Raw genomic sequence first — 9,778 nt, 5'->3', positions numbered from 1 at the left:
GCCCCTCATAATGAGCACAGCAGGGGGCCCCAGGAGGAAGTCGGCACAGGGATGTTGGGAGCCCCTCATAATAAGCATAAGTCAACGACTGCCATATTGAGAGGTATATTTTGCTTCTTAAATTCATCATAACGAATGTTCGTAATTGTTACGAAAAGTAACAAACCTAACAAATTCGTATTTTGTATGAATCCAAACTGAATTTCGGAACACGAATTGGGAAATACGAATTAACGGCTAATACGAAATGAAACAATTTGACGGCGCACATGTCTAGTAGATTTAATGGAAAGTGTGTGTATGAGCTGGAATTTAGAAAGGGGGGGGGGGGGGGGGGTGAACTTATTGAAACGGCAAATTTTTAAGTATCGCCAGAGTGGTGCTGTGGATAACAAAGGATACACATGTGACATCACATACATTTTGAAAGATTACAAAGATTGGTACTGGACTTTATAAGCACTGAGATTCAAAGTATTTAAAAAAAAAAAAAAAACACCTTTTATTAACGGTGATTATTAAAAGGCTCTGCAAAGTATAAAATTGCCTAATGTACTATATCGCCACAAACCCATGTACCAACAATTCCTGAAAGAATCCTAATATTAGAAGGCTTGGTATGGGTAGATCAAAAAATGTGCAGTGGCTCGGCTCTACATGTTACACGTGTGAACGCTGCTTTAGGCATATGTTAATATATACAACAAACAACCAGGGGTAAAAACCACCATAAAGAAATGTCCAAAAGAATGCAGTGGAATTTGAAGATGTGTATCATCACAGGTGTAACTGATCAGATCTATGGATACTATACAGGAAACCCCGCTTGCACGGTATTGACCATGGTATGAAATATTGTATAAAGAAAAGGCAATGGGAGCCTAGAAGTCCTACACAATGGTGAGGCCCCATTCACACCTGAGCATAGAATTTTCAGGCAGAAAATCGTGCTATTTTTTTTTTAAGGCATTTTACTGTGATTTTTGTGCAGGGCAAAAGGTCACCAATGTAAAAAAGAAAAACGCCCAAATCTGGACTTTTTATTTATTTTTTTGTCGCTCAAATTGGGCAGAACTTGTTTGAGCTTCAGGTGTTGGGCTTCAGGCGACTTGGAGTGGAGATGTGAACCATCTCCATTAAGAATAATAGATTTTTTTTTTTTTTCCCCTCCAGCGTTTTGTAGCTTCAGGCTTCAAGCTACAAAACGTTCAGGTGTGAATGGGGCCTGAGGGCTTCAAAGCTTTCAAGTTCTCAGTGACTGCAGCAGGAGGGGGATAGTACAAGGATTCATGTACACGGGACGTTTTTACAACCTCTCCTGAACGATTTAACTTGACAGATGGTAACTGACATTTAAAACATCAGTTTTGCCGTATTTGCGTTTAAAAAAAAAATTAAATAAATGAGACCGCATGGGAACTAAACAAGTTACTGCGTTTGGATGCGTTTAGCGCTTGAAATGCCTGTAAACTCAGCTTCTGAACGTGGGGATCCATGCAATTCCAAGCCTCAGGGCTAGATAGCCCGAGGCGAAGCAACTGCAGGGACAGGCCTGTATGGATACGGGGCCCTAATGATTCAAAGGTGGTCCGGTGCCGTCTCATCTAAGGAGAGGCCCAGCAACTGGAGAAGCATCCAGGAGAGGACTCTTCGGGAGAAGGCGATGCGCAAGGCTGGCTTCTCTGAAGGAGTCTGGAGGCTCAGTTGAAGGACACTTTGTGGGATGTTTTTCTAAATTTGTCTGACCCTCCAGTACATCCAAGTCTGTGGCAGAGACTTTGCTTTACTTAACACCCTACCAGCTGCTATAAAAGAAATCCAGAGAATTACCGTTTCACAACTGGATTCTCCCAACCCCCGGATAGACCTCCTCTCACTAGGCCTAGCCGCTGGTAGGGTGTTAAGTAAAGCAAAGTCTCTGCCACAGACTAGATGGAGGCGAGGTCAAGAAGGTAACGGTAAGCTTAATAAAACCAGCAGCTCCTTCAGGGGTTAGAGTTAGTTATAACAAACTATGAAACAGTTGTTCAAAATTTTCGGCCCTTTTTTGTTTTATTTAGCAAAAAAATAAACCCAGCAGCAATTAAATACCACCAAAAGAAAGCTGTGTGCAAAATATTTCATTTGGGTACACTGTAGCATGACCGCGCAATTGTCATTCAAAGTGTGACAGCGCTGAAAATTGGTCTGGGCAGGAAGGGGGGTTTAAGTGCCCAGTAAGCAAGTGATTAAAGTGTTACTAAACCCACAACCGTAAAATCGGCCTGTATATTCCGTAAAGCATGCTTGTTATACTCACTGTGGGGAAGTGGTAATTTTGGCAGCAGTTTAGTCTTCTGCAATTGTATTGATCTTATTTAGTTGACTAAATCTCCAGTACATTTTAGTCAATTAAAATCTAATGGGTGTAGCTAAATTTTATAATGCATTTCTATACAATTTCTAAACTCTTGTACTGCTGGAGTGAAAAATCTAACGTTTATGGTATTAAAGAGGAACTGCAGACTGCTCACAAAATTTGTAATATCTTTGCCACTCTGAAGCTTTCCTCCAACCACTTTGCATATTTTATATATACTGTGATTCTGTACTTGCCAAATATGCTGCAGAAATCTCCCTCCACTGAGTCTGGCTGCAGCCATTTTAACTGTGGGCAAATGAAGCTGCTGCCTGTTCGCTTCCTGGATTTACAGAGGCACACCTGCAGCTCTCATTGGCCCTCCTATGACTCACACCCCCCCCCCCCCCCCCCTTCCTGGCTAACTGTCACGAGAGTGAGAGCTGTGCATGTCATAAGCTTGGGCTTTTTACCAGACACGAAACAGGAAGTGGGCCTGTAGAAGGTATTTACTGGCAGAAAATGTAATAGATGAAAAGTTGGAAAAATGACTGATGGTCCGCTTTAAGGTTTGAACATGCACTAAAGACCAGTGTTACCTTTGACGTCAAATTTCAATTTAGTTTTGGTCTTACTCTTTTGACTATAAAATTTTCCTTTTAGCCTTTTGACTAAAATAGTTTTAGTATTAGTCGTCTCAATTGTTTTAGTTGACTAAAATAGTATTTAGTAGACAAAAATGTTTGTCTATAAAATTAACATTGCTCTGGGGTTAATCCTTTGCATTGTGTAAAAAGGCTGTGTGACTGTTGTCTGAATTCCCCCACCCCTTCCAGAGTCCCTAAACCATCTTCAGTGCAGAGGCTAGGGGACAGGCTGCACATGCTAAATTTAGTGTGTATTGCTAGTGTGGCGGTTTTCTCCCTTAGCCTTTCAGGTCAGCACCTTGGAGAAGAGCGCAGCTCCACCTCTTCACAGGAAATACTGTGTGACAACAGCCCCTTAAATTCAGCTGCTTCCACCATGCCATCAGTTTGTTTCCTCTGCCATGGTGGAAGGGCTGCGCTATCTCCAAGGAGGGGGGTTTTGAAAGTACCTTTTTCAGTTTTGGATCGGCAGACCAGCCCAGCTCTGCAAACACCCCCCCCCCGCACGAGACGGTGGGGTTGCTCTGGTGCTCACGTCATCCGTCTACCCTATTATTATTATTTTTTTTTTCCCCTTGCACTTTGGGGTGGGGGAAGTGTGCTCAGATTGGGTGTACATGCCAGGTCTCAGCATGTCTGCTCCAAGTCCCAGATGGCATGTGATTTCAGTTGCGGGGGGCGGGAACTTCTGGTGGGGCATCAGCTGCTGCGGCGCTTGTGGTGGAGGCAGTCGCCAGCAGTGATGGTGGATGCAGGGACCCAGAATCCCAGCCAGGCCCAGGTAGGAGAGGTGCATCTTTCCTTCACTGGGGTTTATTTGTGGTTGTGTGATTTAACCTGCAGCTGTCTGTTATAGGGGTACATCCTCCTAGCAGCTCAGCATGGATGGGAGACTCTGGAGCACTTTTGGTGGTTGCTTTGGGTCTCCCTCTCCCCTGTGGGTTTTTCTGTCATGTAGAAAGTCACTACCAAAACAGAACTACAGGAAGAAAATGCCCTTCATGCAAGAACCCACTAAGGGACTCATGGGCCAAACTGCTCTGCAGCTCTTGTATTGTGGGACTAGTAAGGTAGGAGTCTGCACAGAAGTGAAAGGGGCTCTTTTCCTTGGTGAGAAATATTGGCAGAGACTCTAGGGTCAGTACAATCCCTCATAAAGAAGCAGGGCCAGAGTTCCAGACCCCCCCCCCCCCCCCAACAATCAAATCAAGTCTATACCACCCTGGAAATTCAAGAAAGCCCAACTATCGTTGCATGACGAAATGTACCAGGGTCTAGAGGAGGCAAAACAGTCTTCCTAGTTCATAAAGTAGTGGCTGACATAATTGGGAAGAAGTGGAAGAATCTGGAAAAGTGTGTGGGTTTTTTTTCTCCCTTCACCTTTCAGGACCGCTTTTTGGACAGAGCGTAGCACCACCTCTTCAGAGGAAACACTGCGTGACAACGCCCCTTTTAAAAGCGGCTGCTTCCACCATGCTGTCAGTTTTAGCGTTTCCTCTGCCATGGAACCACTGCTGGGGAACCAGAGGGGCTGCGCTGTCTTCAGGGAGAGGGTTTTGGCAGTACCTACAAGTTTTATGCTCAGACCAACCCAGCACCTTCTCGTACAAGAGGGGGGTGTTCCGGTGTCCCTTCCTTCGCCAGCTCACAGGAGTAATTGGCTGCTGGAGGTCATCTGCCCATGGTGTTCGGGGGGCCGCGGGCGTGCTCAGAACGAGCATTCCATGCCAGGCCTCGGCATGGCAGTACCAAATCTTAGACGGCGAGTGACGCCAGTTCCGGTGGGCAGAGACTTTCGGCGTGGGCATAGCAGCGATTGGTTACGGCTGCTGGAACGCAGGAGGAAGGGGTGGGCTCTCTGTCCAGGACTTCCTTTTGTTTGGCACATGGAGGACACCATTCAAAAGCACACAGGCGGCAGCTGCTGCAACGTTTATTATGGAGGAATCGTCAGCATCAATGGTGGATGCAGGTGCCCAGGTTCCCGGCCAGTCCCAGGTAGGAGAGGTACAGCGGTACCTCTTTCCTTTTTGTCACTAGGTGTTTTTTATTTAAACAAAAACCTGCAGCTGTCTGCTTTGGTGTAAATGTTCCATTAGCAGTTCAGCAAGGAGTGAGACTCTGGGCACTTGGGGTGTTGGCTGTGGGTGCTATCTGTTCTCCTTTTTAGAGGCTATAGCTAATAAAGGACCTGGGGGTTCTTTTGTTTTCTTCTGTTTCAGAAAGCTACTGCCAAGGGAGAGAATACCCCTCATGCAAAAATCATTTAAGGGTCTCTTGGGCCAAACCCCTGTGCAAATCCTGCATTGCGGATTTAGTAAGAGTCCTCACAGAAGTGCAAGGAGCTCTTATCTGCTGTAAGAAAATAATTAAGAGGCCCTAGGAACAGTGTGTTCCCTTGGGAAAAAGCATGGCCAGAGTTCCAGCCAAGAACAGAGCTCAGTCTAGTATCCCTCTGTCCACTTCCATACAGGTGGCAAGTGAGTCTGGGGAAGAAAGGGGAAAGCATTCCTCCCTCAACCATTGATGGAGGAGGAAAAAAGCAAGATCTAGATATAAGTTTTCACTTGAGGTGGATGAATTACTCAAGGCAATTTATACTACCCTGGAGATCCAGGAGGAAAAAACCCAGCTGTCAGTACATGACAAGATGTACCAGGGGCTGGAGGAAATTAAACAGTCTTCCCTATGCATAAAGTTTTAATGGACACTATTAAAAGGGAGTGGAAGGCTCCAGGAAAAGGGCAGTACTTTAAAGCCCTTAAAAGGAGGTTTCCTATTGAGGAAAATTAGGAATTTGCATGGAATAAAAAACAAAAATAGATGCCACCTTTTCACAAGTGTCTAGGAAGACTGATTTAGCCTTTGAAGATATGGGGATTCTCAAAGATGCAATGGATGAAAGGGCAGATGGGCTAATGAAGAGAGCCTGGGACTCCTCTTTAGCCAATCTGAAACCCGCAATGGCAGCTACAGTTGTGGCTAGGAATTTGGAGTGTTGGCTAGACCAACTTAATCATGTGGTAGCAGGTACCTCCAGTAAATATATATTGGAGTCCTTCCCTACATTGCGTAAGGCCGTCAAATATATGGTAGATGCCTCTGCAGAATCTATCAGGATGTCTGCCGGATCCTCCATGCTTCTTAACTCAGCGAGAAGAGCCCTCTGGCTAAAGACTTGGTCAGGGGATTCCGCTTCTAACGTAAAACTTTGTGGAATTCCCTTTTTCAGGGGACCTGATGTTCGGGCCAGAACTGGAGATTGTCCTTGATAGGACTGCAGACAAAGAGAGCTTTCCCTCAGAAAAAGTGGTGCAACAGAGGAAAAATTTTCGACAAACCGATAAGGAAAGACCAGACAAAAGACCCTGGAATCCTCAAAGGCAGAGGCAGGGTACTTTTTAGAAACTCTGAGCAATCCCCTAAAAAAACCCAGTAGGCGGGAGACTTCAGGATTTCTTGCCAGTTTGGGAAGAAACGACAAGTCCATTTTGTTCTGGGGTTAATCAAACAGGGTTATCTAGAATTCTTACAAAGTCCCCCAAGTTGGTTTTACATCACAAACCTGCCAAGGGATCAGGAGAAGGTTCTGGCTATGAAATCTCTTCTACAAGAGCTGATAAAAAGTAACAGTACAGCGCAGATAAAAACTAACAGAATAAGTATAAATATAATACCTATAGAAAAGTCTATAAATGAAATATAAGATGGGCTAAATAGGTTTTCAAGAAGAGTCCACATGTGCAGTGTGTCTTCATTCAGTAAAAACAGGTGATTATGTGATCCCTTCCACCAAAGGGCAAGATGGACTCTCACCTCAAATACTGGACCCCTGATAAATCGGACAGGTCAAAAACGCATATTCCCATCAAGGGTTAATCACAACAATCAGCATACAAACAGGAGTGCTCCGGAGGTGGATCCTTTTATGTCCTAAATGCCAGCATGATTCCATATAAAAGCATAAAAGGCAAGATCTAGTGCTCTCCGTTTATGAAGGATTTATTAAAAGAAATACAAAATAAAGTGATACACACATGCTTTTGCACTGATCTCCAGTGCCGAGTGGTAAGCAATGGCATAAATACAGGTACATTCAGATGTCCATGCACGGATCAGTGTTGCGGCTTGCGGGTGACGTCACGACTTAAGTCACGTGGTCTGTACACGTTGCGTCCCCGAAAGTAGGCGGGACTTCATCAGCGGCGACGGCATGACGTCGGACAGCCGCTTTTAAGCTAGCAACACTGATCTATAGCCAATGAGAAGAGCAAGTGTGCGCAAGTCAGCTGCACAGGGCAATTACAACAAGCGTGACCCCGGAAGCCCAATGCGCACACAATGAATGTCAATAGGGAGAGGAGGTACAAAATCAACTAAAAATCACAATTGTTAAAAATAACTGGAGGGACACAACAAAAACGTAGTCATTGGTAGTGATTAGTATGCCTCAAAGTTAGAGCATACAAGGTAAATACTACACCTCCAGCTGTCCTTTAAAAAGGACTGTTTAAACACATATCCCACACCGAGATAGCGATAAAACATTACCATATATATATATATATATATAATTTTTTTTTTTTTTTTTTTTTTTCTCTAAATGGAAATAAAATTTGTACAAAAAAATAATAAAAATACATCACCTATCTGAAATAAAACAATTTAAATCGAAATCAACATTCAAGAACCTTGGCTTCATGAATCCAGTATGATTCTCGCTGACTTAATTGGCGTATGAAGTTACCTCCACGCCAATGTTTTGTAACTTTTTCAATCCCCCCAAAAACTCAAACTTTTTGGGTTTTGAGCATGTACCAATTTAAAGTGACGAGACACATTATGTGTTCTAAGGCCTGCCTTAATATTATTGACATGCTCACCAAGCCTAACGTGAAGGGGCCTAGAGGTCCTACCTATATATTGAAGGCCACAGCCGCATTGGAGCATGTACACAACCCCCACCGTAGCACACGTAATTGATCAATTTTATATTCCCTCTTACTTGCAGCAACAAAAGATTTCCTCTTTTTTATATTACATCTGGAATGTTTGCATGCTGTACACCGTCTGCACACATAGAAACCGGACAAAAAGGAAAATGGCCTACTTTCTGTTTGCACAGGGGGATCAATAACACTAGGGGCTATCTGATCACGTAGTGAGGGGGCCTTTTTGTATATAAAAAGGCGTTCAGGTAAGAGGTCCCAATTCCCAATCCTGTTTCAGTATGAACCAATTTTTTGCCACCAATTTTTCAAATTTTTTGTACTGTACATTACAGTCCAAGACCATTCTAAAATTAACACCTTCTCCTATTGGTTCTTTTACTCTATCTCCAACCAATATAGATCTGTCCAACTGTTTAATTCGAGTGACTTCATAGTCAAGCCCAGGTTTGTCATAACCTTTCTCCTGAAATCTAGAGGACAAAATCAGAGATTGACGCACAAAATCAACCACATTGGAGCAATTACGCCTCAATCTAACATACTGTCCTCTGGGGATATTACACAACCAAGACTTATGGTGGCAACTCCCGAAAGGAATGTACGAGTTGCGATCGGTTGGTTTAAAGTAATTTTTTAACAACCACCTATCTCCATCTCTACTAATCTCAAGGTCCAAGAACACCATCTTATCCTGACTAATATTCCAGGACAACTGAATATTCTTATTGGCATTCATGGTCCCAACAAACCTATCCAAACAAACGTGATCCCCCTCCCATATCATAATCAAATCATCAATAAATCTTTTATAACAAATTAATTCAGGGGGCAACTATGGAAAACGACATCCTCCTCCCAGTGGGCCATAAATTGGCCACACTGGGAGCGAAGCTGGCCCCCATAGCCACCCCTCTTGTCTGCAAATAAAACTGTTGATTGAACCAAAAGTAATTTCTTGTCAAACAAAAGTCTAGACACTTACGGAGGTACTTTTTATGGCCCTCAGAGATCAGAAAATTTGGACATGGCCCACTGTACCGAAGCCAGCGCATCATCCTGCCCAATGATAGTGTAAAGTGAGCCTACATCAGCAGTGACAAGAGAACACTATGCCGAACACTCTGATTCAAGAATTTGAATAATATGTTTGGTATCCTGGAGGAATGCCTTGGTTTTTGACACTAGGGGCTGTAAAAAGCTGTCAATATATTGACCCACCCTAGAAGTGATGGAATCAATGCCATTAACTATAGGCCTGCTGGGAGGATTAACACAATCCTTGTGTATCTTTGGCAGGCTATATATAATGGGAGTTCTACAGAACAATGGATCTAAATAGAGTCCCTCTTTTTTTATTAAGAATGTTCTTTCCTTTCCCTTCCTCTATCAACCAATGTAATTCATCCTTATACTGCAACATAGGATCCTTACTCCAAATTTGATATGTATCAGCGTCACTTAAAAGTCTGTTCAACACACATCTCCCAGGTTCCTCAAGGTCGAGGGTTTTTATGGTCAAAAACCATCAGGAAAGTTCCGCTTGAATCGATCCATAAATTACAAAAAATTCAGGATGGATACGATTTTTCTCGGTGAGGAACTTACGGACCCCCCCCCCCCAAATGTTAAATGGCTTCCATCGACTTGAGAGATGCCCATCTCCATATTCCAATAAGTTTCCTGTGTCTTGCAGTCAATCTGGGGGAAGGGCCTTTCCTCCTCCCAGAGTATTCACAAAGGTGATGGCAGAAGCCTTGGCGCCCTTGAGGCTGAAAGGGATTCCAATAGTGCCCTATTTATATGATCTGCTACTGTTTGCCAACTCAAAGGGTCAAGTAGAA

The sequence above is a fragment of the Lithobates pipiens genome, unplaced genomic scaffold, assembly GCF_037356315.1.
Source record: "Lithobates pipiens isolate NorthernLeopardFrog02 unplaced genomic scaffold, aLitPip1_a1.2 Scaffold_16, whole genome shotgun sequence".
NCBI lineage: Eukaryota > Metazoa > Chordata > Amphibia > Anura > Ranidae > Lithobates > Lithobates pipiens.
Note: the sequence above shows the minus strand (reverse complement) of the source record.